This window comes from Rissa tridactyla, chromosome 15 (assembly GCF_028500815.1).
Source record: "Rissa tridactyla isolate bRisTri1 chromosome 15, bRisTri1.patW.cur.20221130, whole genome shotgun sequence".
Classification (NCBI taxonomy): domain Eukaryota; kingdom Metazoa; phylum Chordata; class Aves; order Charadriiformes; family Laridae; genus Rissa; species Rissa tridactyla.
Genome location: NC_071480.1, coordinates 14,879,134 through 14,899,791, shown reverse-complemented (window position 1 = coordinate 14,899,791; position 20,658 = coordinate 14,879,134). Strand labels below are relative to the sequence as shown.

Sequence of the window (20,658 nt, the reverse complement as noted above, 5' to 3'; positions counted from 1 at the left end):
GATCTGGGTTAATGATAACGAAGAGGCAAATTTTCTGAAGTGTTGCTGATGGTGCAAGAACATTTTTTTTCCACTGGTTGCAGTGTACTTAGCTGGCATTCAAAAACTAAAAATTGTTTGTGACTCGGTTTTACTCTGTGTTCAAGGGCTTCTCTGACAAGGTTAGTTCTTCCCAATCTCTCTAAGTGTTGTTCAGATAACTATAATCAGAGTGTGAGGTACTCAGATAATGTGATAAGGGAGGGAATTGTAGTTCCTAAGTGAAGATTAAGCTTTGTTTTGGGGTTTGAGATCTCAAAGTACATGGAGTTTTCAACAGTAAATCAAAGTCGTGATCCCGAATTCTGATGACGTACTACCTTCTCCTTGCTCTTTCTCCAATAATGCTTTAATAATCCTGCCTGTACCACTGCAGAACTGGTCACTGGGGTTTTATTTTTTGATGACTGAGAGCGCTGGTTAATGCTGTATGATGCAAATGCTAATTAACTTTGTTTGTGGCCATGCATTACATGATCACGTTGTTGGCCGTTCCCTCAGTCGTGTCTTTGGAACGGCCATTTCCCGTGGTTAGTATTTTATCAATGACAACATTCCCCGATGCCCTGGAAGCATTTGCACAAATCAGCGCTGGAAGACAGAGCACTTGCATGTCTGACAGTATTTGTCAAGACAAACTGTACTTTTGTTTTCTTCTCCCCCCTAATCCTGAAAACTATATAAACCAAGATTTTTCCATAACATTAGTGTTCTGTTGTCATTTAAAATAGGTTTCCACCATGCAAGACGCTAGCAGCTTTGCAGCAGAGGACCCTGTCTGCGGGGTACTTCTGTCAATAGCAATTTTTGTCTCCTTGCTCTGAGCACAAGCTTACGGGAGGCGATATCTGATAGCAGTGGGAGACACATGAGGATAGACGGGTTGAGCCGCTGCCTCCTTCTCCATCAACAGCTTCTGCAGAACTATTGCTCAATTAACTATTTCATCTTCCAGCCCTCTCGACTGCTCTCGCTGGTGAGAGCATGCAGTAAAACGTCGGGTTTGGGACTTGATTAGGCAGCTTTTCTGGCATTCCCATGGGACACCAGACATTTGCGACCTCCTTGGATTGAGCTCTCTGCTGCCAACACGCCACATTCTTGTAGCTCTCGAGCAGCTAAAGATACTGAGTGCGCACACGTGCACACTATTAATAGAATTAAGCAGGGTTTCTCCTGCAGGGGGTTATACTGATGGAATGAGCGCTGTGAATGTCAGCTGCAGAAGGGGTCGCATGGCTGCGGCAATTACCTGCGGGCGGGTAAATACACCCCGTAATTGTCCGGCCTAAAATCCCACTTACCAGCTGAGTTCTTTCTGGCAAATGTGGGTCTTCTGGGATGGTTTGAAGATGTGGAAGGAAATGATTTTCAAGATCATTTGACAGCAAGTGCTTGCAGATACAGGGAATAAAAGTTGCAAGGAGCTGACTGTGTATTAAAAATAAGGCAATTAGTAAGGAGCCATGGGAAATTTGGCCCGGTGGTTCTGCTTGTTGCATCTATTCTGTGATTAAATGCTGTGCTTCAGTTCCAGAGCCAACCGTTAGCCTGATTTCCTGCAACGCTTGAATATCTGAATCTTTAAATGACAAGTTTTCTGAATATATCAGCACAGAGAAGGCTGACTGACAGATAACATCACTGACAACAAGAAAAGCGTGACAGGCAGAGCGGGGCTGTTGTAACAGAAGTTGCCTGAACACAGTGTCCATCTGAGCGTGCCATGTGGGACTGGGTTTCCTTATCGGCATGGCTTTGCGCTTCCCTTGGACAACAGTGGAGAACCTCTATTTATAGTGAGTGAGAGCGTGTCAGCGCTGGACTCTGCCAGGGGAGAAAAGAAACAGTTCTATATTTTTTTCCTTAGGAAGACTTCTCTGCTGACAAGTTCTGAATCCCTCTGCAGCGTGATTTGAGCAATAGTGAGCAAAGAAGAGCAGACATGCCAAAAAATGTTCCTCTCCGCAAAATTTAAAGCGTGGCATCTGTCTGTGCCCTGTGTTCATTTCTTTGATTATCCACCAGTACAACCCCCCTGCTTCACTGGATCGACACACAACAGCGAATGCAGCTGCCGAGGTAACTTTCCTTTCTCTTCATCCCTCTCATAAAATAACCCTTGAAAAGAGGAATGGGTGCTGCTCCTCCTTTTACTTTCAAAACGCGCTTTGTGGTGCTGACGCTCAAACAGGGACCATTACGGTCCTTAGCTCTCCACTCAGGCCACAAGGAACAGCATTAGCTATTTTTCTGTAACTTGGCACTTTCCATGTTAAATTGTCCCGAGTTCGATTATTTGTCTCCTGCTGTTTGCCGAGAATTTCACAGGCCTGTCCTTAAGTTACTTGAATGAGCACAGATCCTGTGAGCCTCTGCCAGAGGATGTTTAATGCTGTCATTATAAAAGAAATCATGAAGTATTGATGCAGGTTGTGTGCAAAACACACCCCATATGAATTTGCTGCTGTAATGCCGCCTTCAGCTCCACTGAGGATGGAGCCAGCAGAGAAAAAAGCCTCGGGAGGTTAAATGCCCGTTTATTGGGTGTCTGCCTTTGAGAAAAGTTTGGCTGTTGTGACAGCCTCGCAAATCTGGAAACTTCAAAGCAGAGGTTGTTTTTGAGACAGATGCTGTCTGACACCCTCTTGAGTCCTGACAGTCCAGGAAATACTTGTCCATATGACAGTTTGTATTTTTGTTTCATCCTGAAGGTGAATTTGATGAAGAGCACTGCTAGTACCTGGGCTTATTGTCATACTTTTGCCAAGGGAGGTCTTGTTTTCAGAAGATGCTTAGGATCTAAAAAGATTAGCAGTCCATTCCCATAAATGCGGGTAGCACGGTACCATAAACCAGCTGAGCAGCACGAGCTGTCTGCGCGTGTCATGGTCAGGCCAGAGGAAATTCATCTCAGCTGAGTCTACAACTCAGGAAATTATCCTGAATGTTAACCATGTTTCTCTACAGATGTTGAGACGGTGAAAACATAATTTTCTATTTTTCCTCCTAAAATCATAGAATACCAGGTTGGAAGGGACCTCAAAGATCCAGCCTGTCTTGGCAAAAGCATGGTCTAGACAAGATGGCCCAGCATCCTGCCCAGCTGGTCCTTTCCTTCTCTTTCATCCCATAACTCAGGATTCACTTTTTTCTCATTGAATGGAGCTGAACTGCCCACTTAGGCGCCAGATTCTGATTTCAGTGCAGTGGACTCAAACCTGTCTCATCCAGCAACAGCGATATCAGAATCTGGTCTTCTCCTTTGCTTGCTCCCCCTCTACTTCCCGGGCAAAAAGAAAATGATTTAAAAATGTTCAAATGTATGAAATTTGCCCCACTTTCTTCCTTAGGAGCTGTCAGCTCTAACAAACCCTTTGGGTTCTTCTTTTGATCTATTTTCAATTGTCTGGTGGGCAAAGCAAAACTCCTCCTTGAGTCTCTTATTTTCTTATCTTCTGCTGTGACATGAATTTCCCCCTTTTCCAGTCCTCCCCCTCCGCTGCATACAGACCCTCCGCTGCTCAGAGCTTTTCATCCATCCCCTCACTGCCACGTGAATAACTGCCGGTTGCTTTTGCTGCCTGCTCCATCTCGCTCCTCTTTAAGGTTTTCAAACCCAAAACACCTTCCTGGTGTGTTTCACACCTCGCGAGGGCTCGGACCACCCTGGCGGCGGCGCTGGAGGAGATGTGCACCGAGCAGCTCGCAGCTGCTTCTGCCCACGTGCTTGGAAATGAGCTGATGCTGGCAGGGGACCGTGCTTGCTCTCACCCCGGCCTTTATTCTTAGCGCTTGCCATTCCCCTGAACTCTGGCAAAAGCACGTTTTCTCTAGGAACAGGTCTCAGTTTATCTTCTCATTGATGTGCTCAGTCCCACCATTGACCTCACCCCACTTCTCTTACCTTCGTGTTGTAGCTAATGCTCCCCCCTGTATTTATCACACGCTTTCTACGAGTAAATACTTTCAAGTATTTACTCCAGGATACTATAATCCCCTTTCACCGACTTGTCTGCCCTGTGGCAGTGTCTGATCCAGTTGCCTTTTGCTGTCTGCAGCCTCTCCTCCGTGCTCCTCTACAAAGCCTATCCAAAGCCCTCTCTGTTGGAGCTGGAGGCAGCTCACAGCTGCTCCTCCCGCCGTCTCCCCGCAGAAAAAAGGTTGTGTTGCTCTACTCCTCGCATTGTTTTTTTCTCCAGTGGTCTCAAACTGTAGTGGAGCTCATGCTCCACATTTCTGAAGAGCCATCTCCACTGAGCTGAGTGCCAATTTCACAGCCATAAATAGTGACCAGCAAGGTTCCCGCTCGGGCAGTGTGACATTAATGTCATGACCACCCTTTTCTCTTCTAACACTCTTGAGTTTCCCGAGGCGCAGGCGCGGTGCCTTAGCTGATCTGCGGATGCTCACCGCTGCCCGAAGAAGGTAGCCACACAGGAGAAGACGCATCTCGCTCGGGTGGTGAAGAAGTCTGCTGTTGAGTGGTGGCTTCTAGTTGTGGCTCGAAAAATGTTACTCTTTGAGCAATATTATTTTAGTATGCTGCAACTCACAACGTAACACCTGAACGCTATTTTGTACAGCCTGGTAAAGCACCTCCAGATTCTGGACTGCCTGCACCAGAAGGCATCCAGGGAGGTGCCTACAGAGGCTCAGTCAGTTTTAACTCAGGTGGGCACATACGGCCTCAGCAGCCGACCTTCTGTGTTCAGCTGGGCAAATACCATCAAAGATGTTGTGCACTTGTGCAAGAAATGAACAGGTGCGGAAAAGATGCTTTGCCAAAGACGACTTTAAAATTCTATGACAGCCTTTTGTTCCATTATAAGATTTTATTTGAGACCCTGAGTGATGTTAGAAAATCCGTGGCAGCGAAACTCATTTCCCGAAGATTCACCTCACCTGCACATCTGGGAGCTCATAAAACACATCACAGTGTCTGGCTGCTGTCCTTTGAATCCTCTTCAGTCATTACAAAACCGCTGCCAAAAGTACTAAGTGTCCTTGTGCTACAGCAGTGAATACCAACAGCACCAGGGAAATGTAGGGCAGCAGCAAAGCGCGTAAGAGTTGATTGTATGTTACATGTTGTTTTGAGCTACCTCATTTCCATTTTCTTTGAATGTTCCTCTCATAAACCAGCATCCTGGCCGCAGAAGTTGTGATGGAGGTCATTCAGCAATGCTCCTATCCCTTTCCCAGCCGCTTTTCCTCAGCCAAACAGCAGACAAAAGAGCATGAGGCGTCATTCCACCACCGCTGCTCGGGCATCCCCAGGAGCCCCTCTGTGCATGGCTGATGGTCTTCCTACTACCACTTGCAATTTGCTCCTTATTATCCATGTCCTCTTCTGCTGCTTCTTGGTTGGCAAAGCGGGGGAAAATCCAGGGGGTTCTGTGGCTTATCTTAGTCCTTTTTTGTTGCTCCTTTTTGTGGAGCTTATAGAAGGAATGACTCCGTTTTCTAGGAAGAAACGCTGACATCCTTCCAGCCCTGATGTTCCATTTGCACTTTCTAAATCACCTGCACAGCAAAAGAGGGGCAATTCTTCAGGCTGGGTATGACACGATTTTTTGTGGGCCACGTTGGTGATGCTGCTTGAGGAACTTCTTCAAGTCAGTGCTAAGTTAGCCCCGCCACAGCGAGCGTTCCCATGCTCGGCTCAGTCCCAAGGGACTGTCGACATTTCTGGTTGCCACAGGGTTGTTAACTCACTTTTCTGTGCCTGCTTTTCTAACTACCACCACGGCCCACGCTTATGTGTTCTGCCTTCACACCTCGTCTCGGCCTGCATCTCGTGCCACAGTCCTTTATCCCGGCAGCCCAGAAGTTTGTCTCACCACTCATTTCCATACTTTGCTCTGCTGCTGCTTTGCCAAAGCTGTTTCTGGGTGGCCGATATAGTTGTTCTCTCCCTTTTAAAATGAATTTGGAGCTTGGATAGAAACCTCCATTTGAGTTTTGTAGTCAGCTTTTCCACCTTAGCTACAATTGGTCTAACACTTGAGTTGCTGTTGGGTTCTTAGGTGAGCATCTTCACCCAACACAGCTTTGAACTGAAAGCCATTCGCCAACGAGTTCTCAGCTCTCACTTACATTTTGGTCCAAAATGCCTTAATTTGAAGAGGTACTTGGTAACCAACAGTACTTTTGGGAAAATGTGTCGGAGTCTGACTTGTTATTCACAACTGTAACTGCACAGTGCCCATCACAGGCCACACCTCAGAGAGCAGTGGGAAATAAGCTGTGGTGGCCTGTATGCTAGCGAGGGTTCAGATATATCTTCATTTGGACCAAAATCCACTTTTTTTCCCCCGCAATGTTCTTGACCCTGACATACATTCACTGGTACAAAGACTGCTCATTCAGGCAGATTGCTGCCAGTCCATCAATCATTATGAGAGGGCCGAAATGCCGAATTTTACCGGATGCAATTTTGAGAACAGATAGTCATTTTGTCTGATGAAGCGTTCATATGCTGCAAAATGACAAATCGTGTTTATTTTCGCATTGTCAAACTGTGCTTTTTTCCTGTGTTGGCACAATTGGAATCAAGTTTCCCTTAAGGGATAGTTTGGGTTTTATCCATCTGGTTTCTCTTACTTCAGTAAGTCATCAGTTCTCCCTCATTAACATGGTGATCAACCAATGCCTGATGGTTTCACCTCTCATGATCGCAGCATGTCTATAAAGCCTGTAGCATGGCTCGTCACTACCTGGGGGGGGAAATTTAAGGAAACGGACATTCATGTCTCTTCAAAGTCCCCACTGAGTTTATAATTTGAGACACAGTCATGGTCACATCTGGGGAACGAACACTGTTCTTGAACTAGATGAGACATACCCAGTACAGTGTGTGATGCTTTGTCCCCTGTGTCTTCTGTCACTTCAACTTTCATACACTTGCTGCCTTCTCATTCTCAATTTCTACTTCTAGACCCTCTTAAATTACTGTTTTTTCAGGTTCCTGAAACAGCCTCATTTGAGCACAGGTAAGGTTTGCAGTTGTCATACAGCAGTCTAAAATTATAGAACCACCTCTTCAGAATGAGAACCTGGATAATCCTCGGGGATGTTTGGGGTAGCATGCACAGGATGCTTCTGCAATGGAAAAACCCTCCACATCTAGTCGGTAGAAAAATGGTTCATGTTATTGATACTCCTTGTGAGACCTCTTGGTGTAGCAGAAGCTTACAAGGCATCACGTAATTACCTTGCTGCATAAAACGAATTGTTGTCTACTCTAATAGCAGGGAATGTCTGTAAGCCGACATCTAGAACTGAACTCTTTCTTTACAAACCTTCTTTTGGCTCATTCATGCAACAGAAAGTTTTTTTCATGAAAAAAAGCAAGGGTTACATTGGAAAGCAGTGATATAGGAGCTCACTAATTAACTGATTAGGAACGTGCAGGATATTTGGACACTCCTGGAATCCTGTAATTCTTCCATGTCTCTTCAGCCCATGGTGATTCATTATAAGACGATGGCATTTAGAAAAATAGTTGGATATTGAAGAAGCAATAGGGAAATTTCACTCCATAAATCATCTTAATTGAAGGGAATGCTTGCAATATGTCTGTCTTCATAATGCAGTGACCTTGAGTTGGATCTGCATTCATTTTGGAGCATGTCTTCCTCATTTCTATGCCAGCTTGTTGAGTTATACATAGAAACTAAACCTCTAGAGATTGATCATGCACAATCAGCGATGCGGGACTGAAACAAGGCAGATGACAACGGGGAATCTAAAGGTTAGGAGAAAGGGGTCTAACTGCCAAACCCTGCTGATGGCTGGATTTGGGACACGCAAGGCAAAGGTTTCAAAAATCATCTGCATGATGTATTACTGGAAAAGACACTCCACTCAGAGAGATTAGTGTGGTGCATCCAAGAGACCGTGCTGTCTAGTTGAATACTCATGGCTTGGGAACTCATACCTTGGGAACAAATAACAGAGCTGCTGGTTAGAAACACGAGGTTCCAGTGTGAAGAAACAAAAGGCACAAAAATGTTTTGCAACAGTAATATATCCTGGAAGAAAACAGAACGGAAATATGAAGGACTTTAGCTTGAATTAGAGTTATTGCTGATGTGGTTAGTCCCGATTCCCAGCAGTATGTGCAGCCCATAACGTGCCATACCCTCATGGAGGCCAGGTGCTCTCGGGTATTCGGTGGTGGAGGGGGTGTGTGTGTGTGTCCCCGGCGTGTCCCAGGGCAAGCCAGTCTGGGATCTCAGACTTGGATTTAAATAATGTATCTGAGAGTCCCAGCCCTTATCGGCATCAGGCATATCTTCCATTGCAACCAGCAATGCCTCTTGCTTTTTGTTGTCCTGGGATGGCATGGAAGCGTCTGGGGAGGTTCATAGCTGGGAGGAGAAAGGCTGTGGGCAGCATCCTGCGGGAGATGGGGCAGGCTGGTCTTTGAGAAGGGGAGGAAAATGATGAGCAGCCGTGGGGGAATAAGGGCCTGCGGGAGGACGGCTGAGAGCAATGTAGGAAGGGTGGAGGAAAAGGAGCACTTTGGGGCAGAGTGGGGAGGAACGGGAGGTGGTTCGCAGGGAAGGAGGAAAGGAAGCGTGGAAGAAAGCGGGAGGGAGAGAGAGCTGAGGAGGAGGCGGAGACGGTGGGTGGCCGGAGGCAAGGAGAGGGCCCAGGAGGAGAGCAGGAGCTTGGCAGATCGGTGGCGCCTGTGGAGCCGGGGACCAGATGGCGACCTGGGTCCTCCCTGAGCAGCTCTGCCTGCATCCACAGCCCTGCCCAGCTCGGTGCGTGCGCCGCCCGGCCCCCGAGCCAGTGCCCGTGCTGCTGACAGAAGGTGAGGGGATGCACAAAGCTGCTGCCTGATGAAAATTAAGAGCCTGAAACTTACAATTCCCAGGACCGATTTAAATTATCACAGTTAACAAATGACCTAATACATAAAAATGGAGAGGGCTACCAAATAGATCTGTTTAAATGAACACATTTGGCTCCTGCACCTGAAACCTTCTATTTCCTAATGCAAACTAAGCAGTGACAAATAAAAATGAGACTGCAAAAGCAGCATGACCTCTTTAAGCTTTAATTATTCATTAGAACTGTTTTCTTCTCTGCTGAGATTCAGAGCAACACATTTAAGTGGGTTCCTCTCAGGGTTATGGAAGATGTAACTTCCTTGTTACACCAGCTAATAAATACAACTAAACACAATGGCCCAACAATATTTGTAGAAACAGCATTTGGGAAAATGTGTTTAATGAATCAGAAGTGCTTCAATCTAGTCAGTCTTGAAAAGTAAAGCATATCATGCAAAATTACAATGCACTAAAGCACAGATGCATAAATATTTTATTGCCGAGATTTCTGAGTTTACTTTCAGTATTTCAGAATTGCATTTTACTACGCGATGTCTCTACCTGCACTGGGGAAGGATAATGGTGGTGGTAGCTTTGGGCAAGTCGACCTGGGATCTCAGACTTGGATTTAAATAATGTATCTGAGAGTCCCAGCCCTTATCGGCATCAGGCATATCTCCCCTTGTAACCAGCAATGCCTATTGCTTTTTGCTGTCCCTGGATGGCATGGAAGCGTCTGGGGAGGTTCCAGAGGTTCTCCTCCCTCCATAGCTGGGAGGAGAAAGCCAAGAAGTTTTCCTTTTGCTGGGAAGACTGGACACAAGGCAGGTGCCCCCATGCTCAGCGCCGCAGGCTGTTGTGCCGTTGACTCCCTCACAGCCCTCCCTCATCAGTCCTTCATCTCTCTCCCTGCCCTTGAGTAACAGCATCTCGGGGACCATATTTCCTGCTGAGCTCTGAAAGCAGGAGAGGACCAGTTTGTCACCACCTTGGCGAGCCCTCCCGAGGGGTGCGCAGCTCGGGAGGCAGGCAGCGACTCCAACCGCCCGGGAACGCTGCCATGCACAGGGGGAGATTTACAGCTCCTCTCCCCTTCAGACACTTCATCTGGAGCGATGCAGAGCTGACAGCTCCTCGTTTCCAGGTCTTGCAAACTCCTCTTCCTCCACAGGAGCCCGTACGGGCTGTTTGGGGTCCCCCACACTGAGCCCCCCCCGGGACAGCACCCCTGCGACAGTCCTGGCAGACGGGAGCAGGCAGCCAAAGGGCAGCTTTCCAGAACCCGCTCCTCTTAACGGGGCCGCGCTCTGGTACTCGCTCAATCTTTACAACTCAGTGATATGCTGCCAATTTATTTTTGCCAAGGAGACAAAAATACGTCTCTTCTTCCTATTCCCCCAGCCTATGAAAAAATCTCAGTTGTGTGCAAAGAGACTCTGTGTGTGTGTGTGTGTATGTATACGTGTGTGTATTCGGGGGGAAAAATAGAGTTTCTGTTAATTTATTTTCCAGTTGAAACCCTGCCTTGTAGCCAGGGAAGCACTGTTTTCCCGTGTATAAATTTGGGTAGAAAAGTCTCACTTTGAACTGAGCAGAAATGGCTTTGTGTGCAGTGGGAACTGGGAGCAAATCTAACTGCTCTGAGTCCCTCTTTCTCCTCTCTAGGGTGGAGTCGTGATGGCTTATAAATAGTTTGGGGATTTACGGGTCAAAGAGCCCTATATTAGCAAAGTTGCCCAATCGGGGTGAAGAAAAGAGGTATAACCCTTCTGAGGTGGGAAGCTCTGTTTAAAAAGTGCTTGAACGTCCCCAGGGGCCAGAGAGACTCCAGGTATTTGACATGTTAACTTAACTTTTAATTAAGCAAGACTCTCCCACACAGCCATGGTTTGGATTCTAGCTATGCTCTCTGAATGGTCTGGGTACTTTAAAAGCACTTGGTACAAAGAGGAGGGATTGGAAGCTTTTTCTAAGCTTCACAGCAACTTCGCAAACTATAGGCTCCAAAAAGGTGTATTTCTTTTTCCTCCTTCCCCTCCCTTTTCCCCCAGACCTTGCATGACTTCAAGGCATCAAATGTTAATGAAAGTTTGCCCGGCTTCAAGGGCTGTGAAATGGAAGTTAAAACTCCTGCACCATAGGATGGCTCTAAAAATACTCGGTCGTGTCGAAATATCAACCGGCTCCAGCAGCTCTCCTGCACACAGCGCTACTGACGCATCAGGTCTTTCTCTCCTAAATAAGCTCTTGAGAAAGTTTTCATAGTGGCTCTAGATGGCTCATGCTCCAGAGACTGGATTCACCGGGTTATGTGCCAGCAAGTACCCCCTGGGGAGCGAGGATCTTTTAACCGAGTGTCATTTAACTCTAACGGTGCTGCGAGGGAAGCGCCAGCATCCCAGAGGGGATGCCCTGACGCCTGCTCTGCCATGACTCCATCCAGATGACTCCTAAATGTGGTGTCCATCCCCCAGGATGAGCACAGCCCGAAACACCAGCCCCGTGGGTTTGCACAGCTGAGCCTGATGCCAGCCCGCTCACGATTAGGGTCCGGCTCCTGAGCTTTGCTCTTTGGTGTCATTTATTGTCCAGAGCCCTGGGGTTTGTCGGCTGAGTTTCTACGTTTTAGACACAGCAACACCTAAACCCCTCTGCAGATCTGCTCCTGAATGCTCTCGAGTAGGAGAGCCGTACCCTCATGAGATGTCAGTGCTTTTCCGCAACAGCGCCACGCGCCTCAGGCGACCTGAGCTGATGTGTCCTGCTAACCAGCGGCTACTTGATCTGCCAGGCGTACCTTCATGGACTTCTGAGGGGCTCCAGCAGAGGTACTGTCATCCCCTTGTGCTTTAAAGGTGGGTCTTGCTGGATTATTTTTTTTTCCTTAGCAGCACTCTCATGAGTGGAAATCCAGGAGCTGGTTTTCCCGCACCACAGACTCCTTTCTCTTCTCCAAAAAGTGCAACATGCTTTCTCCTTGTGAGGCAAACGAGGAGCCTGAACACAATGATTTGGATCGTGACTTCAAGCACAATCCTGAATGCGGTGTCTAACCCGTTCCCATCACAGGGGAAGCCACGGGAGGCTGTGACTCAGCTGCGCCTCTGAGTCACGCAGCGTGATGCTCCCCTGCTCCCGGGGGACAGCACTTCGCCCTCAGCCCCTGCTGGCAACGAACTTCGGCTCTCCCTCGCTGGCTCGGACCTTAGCGAGATGTCTGGACCCCGAACTCTGGCCATTCCCGGCTGACCCGTGCCAGGGGAGGGACAAGGGACAGGGCGAGCGCGTCCCCAGCCCGCGGCACCAGACCCAGGGCGGGTGTTTGGTTCAGGTGTGCGCAGAAAGGTTGGTGTTCCCCGGTGCGGGCAGGCTGCCCGGCCGCGCTCCAGTCCGGTGTAAGTACACTGCGAGTCAGGCTCAAATTGCTATTTTTGAGCAAGTCACTAGAAATAATTCATGCACGGGCAAGTTAAAATACTGCTTAAAAATCATTCTCTGCCTCGGAAGCTTGAAACCTGGGAGATCTACAATAGCAGATATTGAATTCCATTTTACTGGGTTCTTTCCAGCTGTTATGGCAAGCTTAGATCCTCAAATTGCATTTCTTCACTTTAAGGATCTTTTCTCATGCAAATTTCTCCAATTCTAGCACTGGCAGGACCAGCCGCACATGTAAGTGTTGTGAAGAATCCACCCCTTTAACTGGACCAGATAAAGTCTTGCACCAGAATCTGAAATACATTGTATTTTTTAAGTGAAAGTTCAAGTAATAAAGCTTCTTCTTTTAAGGATTTCAAAATAAATTTCCAAATATTGAATTAATTTATCTGACAGTATGAGTCGAGGTTTTTGGAAAGCTGGGAGGTGCAGGTTTGTGTCTGTTAATTTGTGTGAGCAACAGCACAAAAGGAAAATGCTTTTTCGTCCATATGAGCTTCTGTAAATTGTATTCTATTCTTAGGAGAGTAAACGTAATGTAAAAAAAAATAAATCTAATAATTTAAACCTTGCAGGAAAAGAGGCAGGAGCGATGGGAACCTCTGAAATGATAAATGTAAGAATTTATCCCACTGCCACTGTCGGCTTTTAAATTAGTTTTATTTTCCTTTTATTTCTTGCTGTTGACAAGTTGGGTTGCACTGCTATCTGGTTATAATGTTCACAGATAAGAAAATCTTGAAGGTCAAAAATTCTGTTCTTAGTTATTCTTGTGTAAGGTAATCTTCTTGTGTTGGCGACAATGCGGAGCGATCGCATGTCGCCATGGGTACCTCAATCGTGCCTGTCTAACAGCGACATTCTCCAGCCCTATCCCCTCCCCTTAAGGTTTTACACAGATAAAAAAAGGTACCTACAAGAAAAGCTTCATGCGTGACGCGGATGACGGACTGGAGTAAACACTTTTTTCTTTAAGAACGCGCACTGTGCACCCATGCACTGCTGGGGTGATTCATCAGCTTGTCCTTGACTGCCACCAGTAAGAATTTTGCCACGAATGCTCCAAAATGCAGACCGAGCCCAAGGTGTTGTTAATGTTCATTTTAATGCCTACGTGTCGACACCAAAACTGCCGAAGTTCAGATGCGTAACTTTGTCCTCACGGCAGCCTTGACGCAGGGATGTGCAGCAAACTCAGCTGCAGCTGCAATTTGTGTTAGACCAGCACGAGGAAACCGGAAAATTGCGGAAATCCCCCAGATTAGGGGGGAGAAGTAAGACCAGCATCTGCCCACGGCAGGGACGTGGCAGGGACATGGCAGGGAAGCCCAGAATTGCAGTGAAATGAAGGGCAAAAAAAGGACATCCTTAATTACGCCTTCCCATGCTTCTGCAGGGTCAGTTGGGTGCTCTAATACCCGCTGGATGTAGCTTTCCTTGGCGGTTTTGTAACATCTAAAGGAATGAAAAGAAAATGAAGAGGAAGCAAAGTCTACAGGCCTTGATCGTGAGAGGGCTCCAGCTCTTTGAATGTTACCTTTTCTCCCTGCCACAGCATCAAAGTTTTTGGTCGCTGCTAAACCGTGCTTTGGGTCCATGTGGATGGATCATGCACATGAAAGACCTGGAGCAACGGTTTCTAGCGGCTGACAGCATGGCTGCGGACCAAGACTTCTGCCTTCTCCTTTATCGATGGGATGGACTGAAGTCTAAATTTGGGTCTTTCTGCTGAAATTCTTTACGCAATCTTATTTTAAGGGGAAAAAAACCCACGCAACAATAAAAAAAAAAAGAAGAGTACTCTCCAGGAAGGGGGATCAAGCAGCGCAAGCTGCACTTTTTTTCTTGCTAGCAGGATTTCCTTTCTACTAAAAGATTTGAGTTCAGTAGTATGCAGCAGCCGGGTAAACCAGAGCCCTCAGCTGGAAGGTTTGGACCTGCAGTTCCAGGGAATGGGACAATATAGCGGCTGTCAGATAAAGCAGCGCGTACATAGCCCCTCGCTGGGAGCCAGGACTGCCCTCGCATCTCGCTGTCGTACAATCCACGTCCAGGATCAGAGCCTTTCTTGTCCATGGTCAGGGGGCTCAATTCAACCCTGGAATAAAGGGGCGGCTAACAATGGGCCAAACTCTGCTTGGATGTTGCTGGAGTTAATTAAGAAGAGTGGCATCAGGGCTAAATTTGGCAAGGAGTGTTTAAGCGACTGCCTTCAGAGACAGGGAAGAAAAACCCCTTGCTTAGCTCACTGCATCCAGCTCTTCAAATGCAAATGAACCTGTCAACATCTGCATGCAGCCACACAGGACAGCTGCAAAAAGGAGCTCCCCGCACCCAGAAGAAGGGCTGGGAATGTTTAGTTCTAAACAGCTATTTTCTAAAATAATTTCTAGTAAATAAGAATACATTTAAAGTCGTAAACTGAGCATCTGCTACATGAAACGAATGGAGGACAGCATGTGAAAAGAAACATATGTCAAGTATGCACTTCAGATGCATTGACTACTTGCCTCCAAAACAGAGCGAATTTAAACATATTTGCAGCAAACACTGAGAAAAAATTGCCTCTGCAACCCAAAGAAGAGCCTCAAATAATGGCACAATTTAAGCTTGGCCATACCTTGCCCTTCCCATGGTGGAAGAGAGCGGTTCCCTGTATTTTGGCTGCTGCCTGGCTCCTTACACTGAGGCACACGTCGGGAACACCATGCCCAGACGGCTTTTGTTTGGAGCAAACGCTATCCCTTTACCAGTACGTTTAAAAACCGAGCACACCGAATCACCGCGGGAGCCAAAACGTACCAGATTCGGTTCATAGGAGGGAAGATACGAAAATACCCCGCTGCTTTTTATAAGGTATCTTATATGGCAGCAGTAGAGAGGGCGACGTCCTCGCTCGGCCTGATTCAGCGATGTGTACAGCGGGAGCCGCGCTCCGTCGCTGGAAGGGGATTGCTGCGACCCAATCTCTTCCTTCAGCACACTGCAACTCGGGGAAATTGCATTTCAGTATTTCGTTGAGCCCATTATCCTCAGACAAAATCTTTACTGACTTAACTGAAGCTCTTACTTACAAAACGAGTGCAGGATAAGGCCCCTGCAGCAGGCAAGAGGAGAGGCTGGGTTTCATCTCTGAAGGGTGCAACTCTTCTTTAGGAAGTAGCGTGCAGGAATATTTTGCTCTTGCTTTCAGGGCACAGGACAAGCTCTGATGTCTCTCTGGTTTTTTGGGGTTTTTTTTGTGTCAGGGGAACAATCTCCCTACCAAACCTGGGTGGCCGTGCCATGTGTCAGTCTGCCGAGGCTTCGCTAAGTTTTGGGTCACGTGGCCGTGACCTATGGGTGCAGCCATCTGCAGCCATCTCTGGTGGAGAGAGGGAAACCAGGATGGAAACCAGCCACCAGCAGCTTCTGCAGAAATCATTTTGCTATGATAACGTGGTATGATTAAACAGGACTTAAAAAAAATCCCACATTTATAAAAACCCCTGGCTTGTGCCAACACTTTCATTCATCTGTGGGTTTTTAGCCTGAATCGGGGCTGACAAAATAGTGAAGATCTTTGACGCATTTGACGGGGTCGGGCTTTGTCCCATTTACCTCAGTGCTCCGTAGCATCTTACTAACTAACACAAAATGAGAAGACGAAAGAGAAAAGCCTCTGGAAAATCCAGAAACCTGCCAGACACAACTGCGGCTCCCAGGGAGAACCTCAGAAAGGAGATGCCGCTTCCTGCCCCTTCACAGCGCCTTCACCTCTTTGCTTGGGGTTTGCTTCGGTATTTTTTTTTCCTCCCGATCCTGGGAACTACAATTACGGAAACGAAGAGCCTCCACTGTAACAGCGGTGAACTGACATGGCCCAGCAGCGGAGCCGGGGTTTTAATCCCCTTGGCTTGCAGAGCAGCACAGTGTGCTATTGAGTGTGTGTCCACCATGGCAACAGCGGTGGTGCTCCAAGAATTCGATTTCCACCGTGCCCCTGGGCCTCGCCTTGACATCTTCATTGTTCCACAGCAAAATAAAGAAATAAAAATCCAAGGGTAGTGTAAAGGCAGTGCAAAATCTGGAACACTACAGAACAGGGTTACCTAATGGTTAATTTGGAAAGGAACATATCATTAAAAACGTATGAAGGTGGCTACATATTGATGCTGTATAAATATTTAAAGGGATGCCTCTTGTAAGGGCAGCGTTCCAAGCTACACCTAAAATAACGTGTGCGAAGGAAAATTAAAAGAATATTTCACCATTCGAACTTGTTTAATTTGCCTTCGAAAGGCTTTTTCAGCCCAGCTACTGAACATTAGTATGGGAAAGGATATCAGACAAAACTCATTTTTGGTGTAATTCTACCAAAGTCAGCAGAGTTAAACTGAAGATGATTTTTCTGGCCTTTTAAATAGAGTGTAATTTTCTCCATGGGTAGTTATTAAATGCTATTGAGAGATTGCTGCAGAAAGCCTTTGGAAAGGCTTTCTGGAGAGGTCACGCTGTCCCATGTGAATAGCACCAGTGAAAAACCAGGAGGTTTGTAGTTTTTCCAACTTGAAGAGTCCCTGGGGGCTCTAACTACACCACACATCACTGCCTGACCCAAAGCTAAGAGCACAGATCTATTCTGAGTTGAGATATCCTGGCTTGACATCCACTCCTACAGTACAAGAATTCTGCTCGTAGAAATTGCTTACAATATTGGAGGGGGCATTGCGAAGGATATCCGTGTGGACATTTGGTCCCATCTCCGTCAGAGAAGACATATTCCCTCAGTACACTTTCTGAGGCTTAACTGCTCGATGCTGACATTTTGGGGCTTGTTAGGGTTTGTACCCCTTTCACCAGTTGTCCTAAGCACTGGTTGAGAAGGGCATTCCCTATCCTTCTTATTTTGGACTTTTTGACTCCTGTAGCCTTCTCTGCACATGGACCAATTTGAAGGGCGCAAAAATGCCCAACCAAGCACCTACTTCATGTCCTCAAGACGGGCTGAATAAGCCCGTGACTGAAAGGTTCCTATTTTCTTCTGGCATTGGCAAGATCAGCGCCTGAGAAGACGTCATTGCTGTCAGCCGCTCTCAAAAGGCACCTCAAGGATGTGGATCCCAAGTGGATGGATGGCCTTGCCCCTTGCGTGGAGCGCTGAGCCAGGTACCCAAATCGCACAGATGGGCAAGAACCAAGGGGCAGCACAGCGTTAACCCTCCTGCGAGCTGCCAGAAGCAGGTCCCCCCCCCAGCACACACATTTCCAGAATTGCTCTTTGAAGGCACCTGAGTTTTCTCCTCGCCTACGCAGGGAGCTCAGCTGTCCAGCCAAGGACCCTGCCCCGTCTTGCAGAAGTCAGGAGCTCAATTCTTAGGCAATGCAGCACCAGACTTTGTCTGGATGGTGCATAAATCAAGACAAATCTTAGCTTAAATGGGGGCCAAACCCAGAGAATTATTTAACCATTTTACAGAAAGCCCAACTAGAAACACTCTTGGGATGAAAATGGGAACACATGAGACCTCATAATTTATACACGTATTAACTTCCCACTGGTGAAATTAAAATGAAAAATAGTATCTCTAAACAAAATTGTGAAGCTCTATCCCTCGAAATAGTTAAAAATTAAAGGGGCAAAGCAGACACCGGAGGATCTATTCTTACCCCGGTAGCACTTTGGGCTAGATCGTAGGTATTTCCTCTCTCTCAGAGCTACAATGCTGAGCTCCAAGAAAGGATTTGTCTGTGCAATACAGCAAAGCTCAGCAATAATTACCCATTGTGCTATGTGATGAGCCATCCTTTTGGTTCTTCAGTAACCCGTGCACCTGGACTTTAACTAAAACCAAATAATATGCACAGAAAACATTTTTATGTAAGAGGAGGTGAACATCACCAAAAATCAGAGAGCCTTTGTATGGCATGCCAAACTGCTGAAGCGAAAAAATGTCTTCAGTGAAAGGGCTCAGATGTGAGCATGTTTCAGTGCACAGCTCCAGGAAAAACTCTGATAATAAATGTGAGCTTGTTATCGTTGCTTTTCAGTGGGAAGTAAAGCCGGAAGCAGGGTCGCGCTGGCTAATTGAAGCTTACATTTTCATTCAAGCACTGCATTTTAATTATAAACTGGTGACACAAGTGTCACTTAGTTCTTATCCTGTTTTAAGTGTGCATACGTATAAAAAATATTTTCAGTTATTAATTTATTCCTGTGATCATATTCATTATCCTACATTATGTCTACCAGGCACGTGTCTAATGACATGTTTGATACATGCTAATTCTTATGCCTCTTTTAATACAGGGCTTACACACACATTTTAGGCTGAACATGGTGCCAGTTGGCCACCAAAACAGGTGCACATTAATGCTGTAAAATCAGCATTAGGAACTGCCTACCCATATTCTGGCCAGCTGCAACCACTTGCTCAGCCCTCCCGGGGCAGAGCAGGCGTGCCAGAAAAAAGGGATAACCTGGGGGAGCAGCCGCATCCTGCGCCGACGCCTGGAGATGCCGACAGCGAGGTCCTGGCTGCCCAGGTCTGGCCCCGATCCCGAACCACTTGCCCTTCGTCCAGCTTCTGCGTCTGAGCACCCCTCTGATCCCGCAGAGGCGAGCGCCTTGGCTCCCTGCGCGGCCCAAGCCCTGGGTAAGACTTAGAATTCAGGTGGAAAATTTCTGGCCTGTTTTTCCTTCTCTATGGGGTTTTGCTGCTGTGTCCAAAGACTGGCTCCAGCTAGAACGCTGCCATTTACATACGGAAATTAAAATAAAGTGAGGAAAAAGGTCACTGGGAATTGGCTACCGAGAGACACAAAGTAAGTCATTAACAATCAGACCAGGAGTACAAGTGAAAATAAGGGGAATATCCCTAGAAAGCAAGTTATGAGGGAAAACCTCTTTCAAAGACATCAGATGGAATGGGATAGCTATGTTTTCCCCTCTTAATTTGCTACCAAACTATAAAGAGGATTCTATTTTAATAAGCACTACCATAGCGGGACATGGCAAATGAATTGTTCAAATAGCTATAATTAGAAGTGATACTGTGAACACAGCCCTAGCATTGTTCCTAAATTCTACATGTTTTATTTCAGGTCTTGCATCTTTAAGGATCCCAAAGCACTTCCAATATGGTCTGCACTTGCCAGCGCCAAAGGCAAGGACAGGAGCGCAGCAAAATGTGCCGAGCAAAAGAGAAACGCTTACCAACCTCTGAAAGAAACCTTCAGCCTACTGGGGAGAACCCCAGGATATTGAATCTCGTGATTAGCAGATAGTAGCATAGTCTTGGATAGGTATTTTTGGAAACACCTAAGTAACCTGAAAAAGGCAATCCTGTTGACTCCCAAGGCGACGTAAGCTTCGAAGACAAACCTTCACTGGAAATATCGTTAGAGTTCATAAGCTGCAGTCTTTGAAAAGACTGTTCGTCAGCTCCGGGCATCTTCTGTCGACAGACAAAAATGTGTTTTCGCAGTGGGCAGAGCTGGGGGGACGCGGACGGGCTCTGATCCAGATGCAGGGGGGGCAGACCCCAGCAGCACGGAGCCTGAGCCAAGAAACTCCGCCTCTTGCCAGGTCTATTGGCTTGGGCTCAGCACGAGCACAACCGCAGAGGGGCTTCTGGGTCGGGGCTGTCTGCGTCCTACCAGTCCATCTGGAAGAGACGGGGCTGCAAAGAGCACGCTGGTGAACCCAAAACTGCTGTAATGGCAAATAACGATGCTCTCCTGGCAGGAGGATGGGGATAAGCACCCAACTGGTTAGGGTTAGCAACTCCAGTTGTAAGAAGCCATTTCCAAACTGTTCCTCAGCTCCCTGATGTACTAATTGGTATTTTATCATGTCAGGGATAGCTCTGCTTGGTACTGACGTTTTCCAACAGTTCCCTAATAAAGCCCAGTTGGAATTGTTAATAACGTTGCCGTGCTCTAATTGCACAGAATAAACCGCTGTCAGCCGGGTGTGTGTCAGGTGGCCGGGTGGGGCCAGGGGAGGTTAAATTTGGGAGGAAAAAGATGAAGAGTCTGGGACTCCCTCTGCAACCTGCGCTAGAATCCAAGTTCCTGAAGCTTTGGCAGCTCACAGATGCCAACAAATAACCTCCCCACCACCAGCAGCGGCGTATCTGGAGAGTAACAATCTATTTTGGGCTATTTACTCCACTGTCTCAAGTAACAGCTCTGTTCAGTGAATCCGAGGGCTTCAACCCTGTTCATGATCCATGTGGATAAAAATGTGATGCGACATAATGCAACTCGCTGTTTCATCAGCTTGCTAAAAACAAACTGACACACAAAGAAACCAACTCTAGCCGATTTTGCCTTAAAATGTATGCAAGCACGTACA

General features: G+C 47.0%; 1 protein-coding gene and 1 long non-coding RNA gene across 3 annotated transcripts in view; one reads left to right on the top strand and one right to left on the bottom strand.

Moving 5' to 3' along the window:
- CACNG4 (calcium voltage-gated channel auxiliary subunit gamma 4) overlaps window positions 1-20,658 on the bottom strand; it is a 43,391-nt gene that overhangs the window by 13,384 nt on the left and 9,349 nt on the right. The window lies entirely within an intron of this gene.
- Window positions 1,609-20,228, top strand: LOC128917764 (uncharacterized). 2 transcript variants are annotated; one of them, XR_008469353.1, is made up of 5 exons: window positions 1,609-2,121; window positions 10,934-12,277; window positions 17,231-17,468; window positions 18,610-18,955; window positions 19,404-20,228. It is a non-coding gene; the product is annotated as an uncharacterized LOC128917764 (long non-coding RNA). The 2 variants fall into 2 exon arrangements; XR_008469352.1 differs by having other exon boundaries at window positions 17,231-18,955.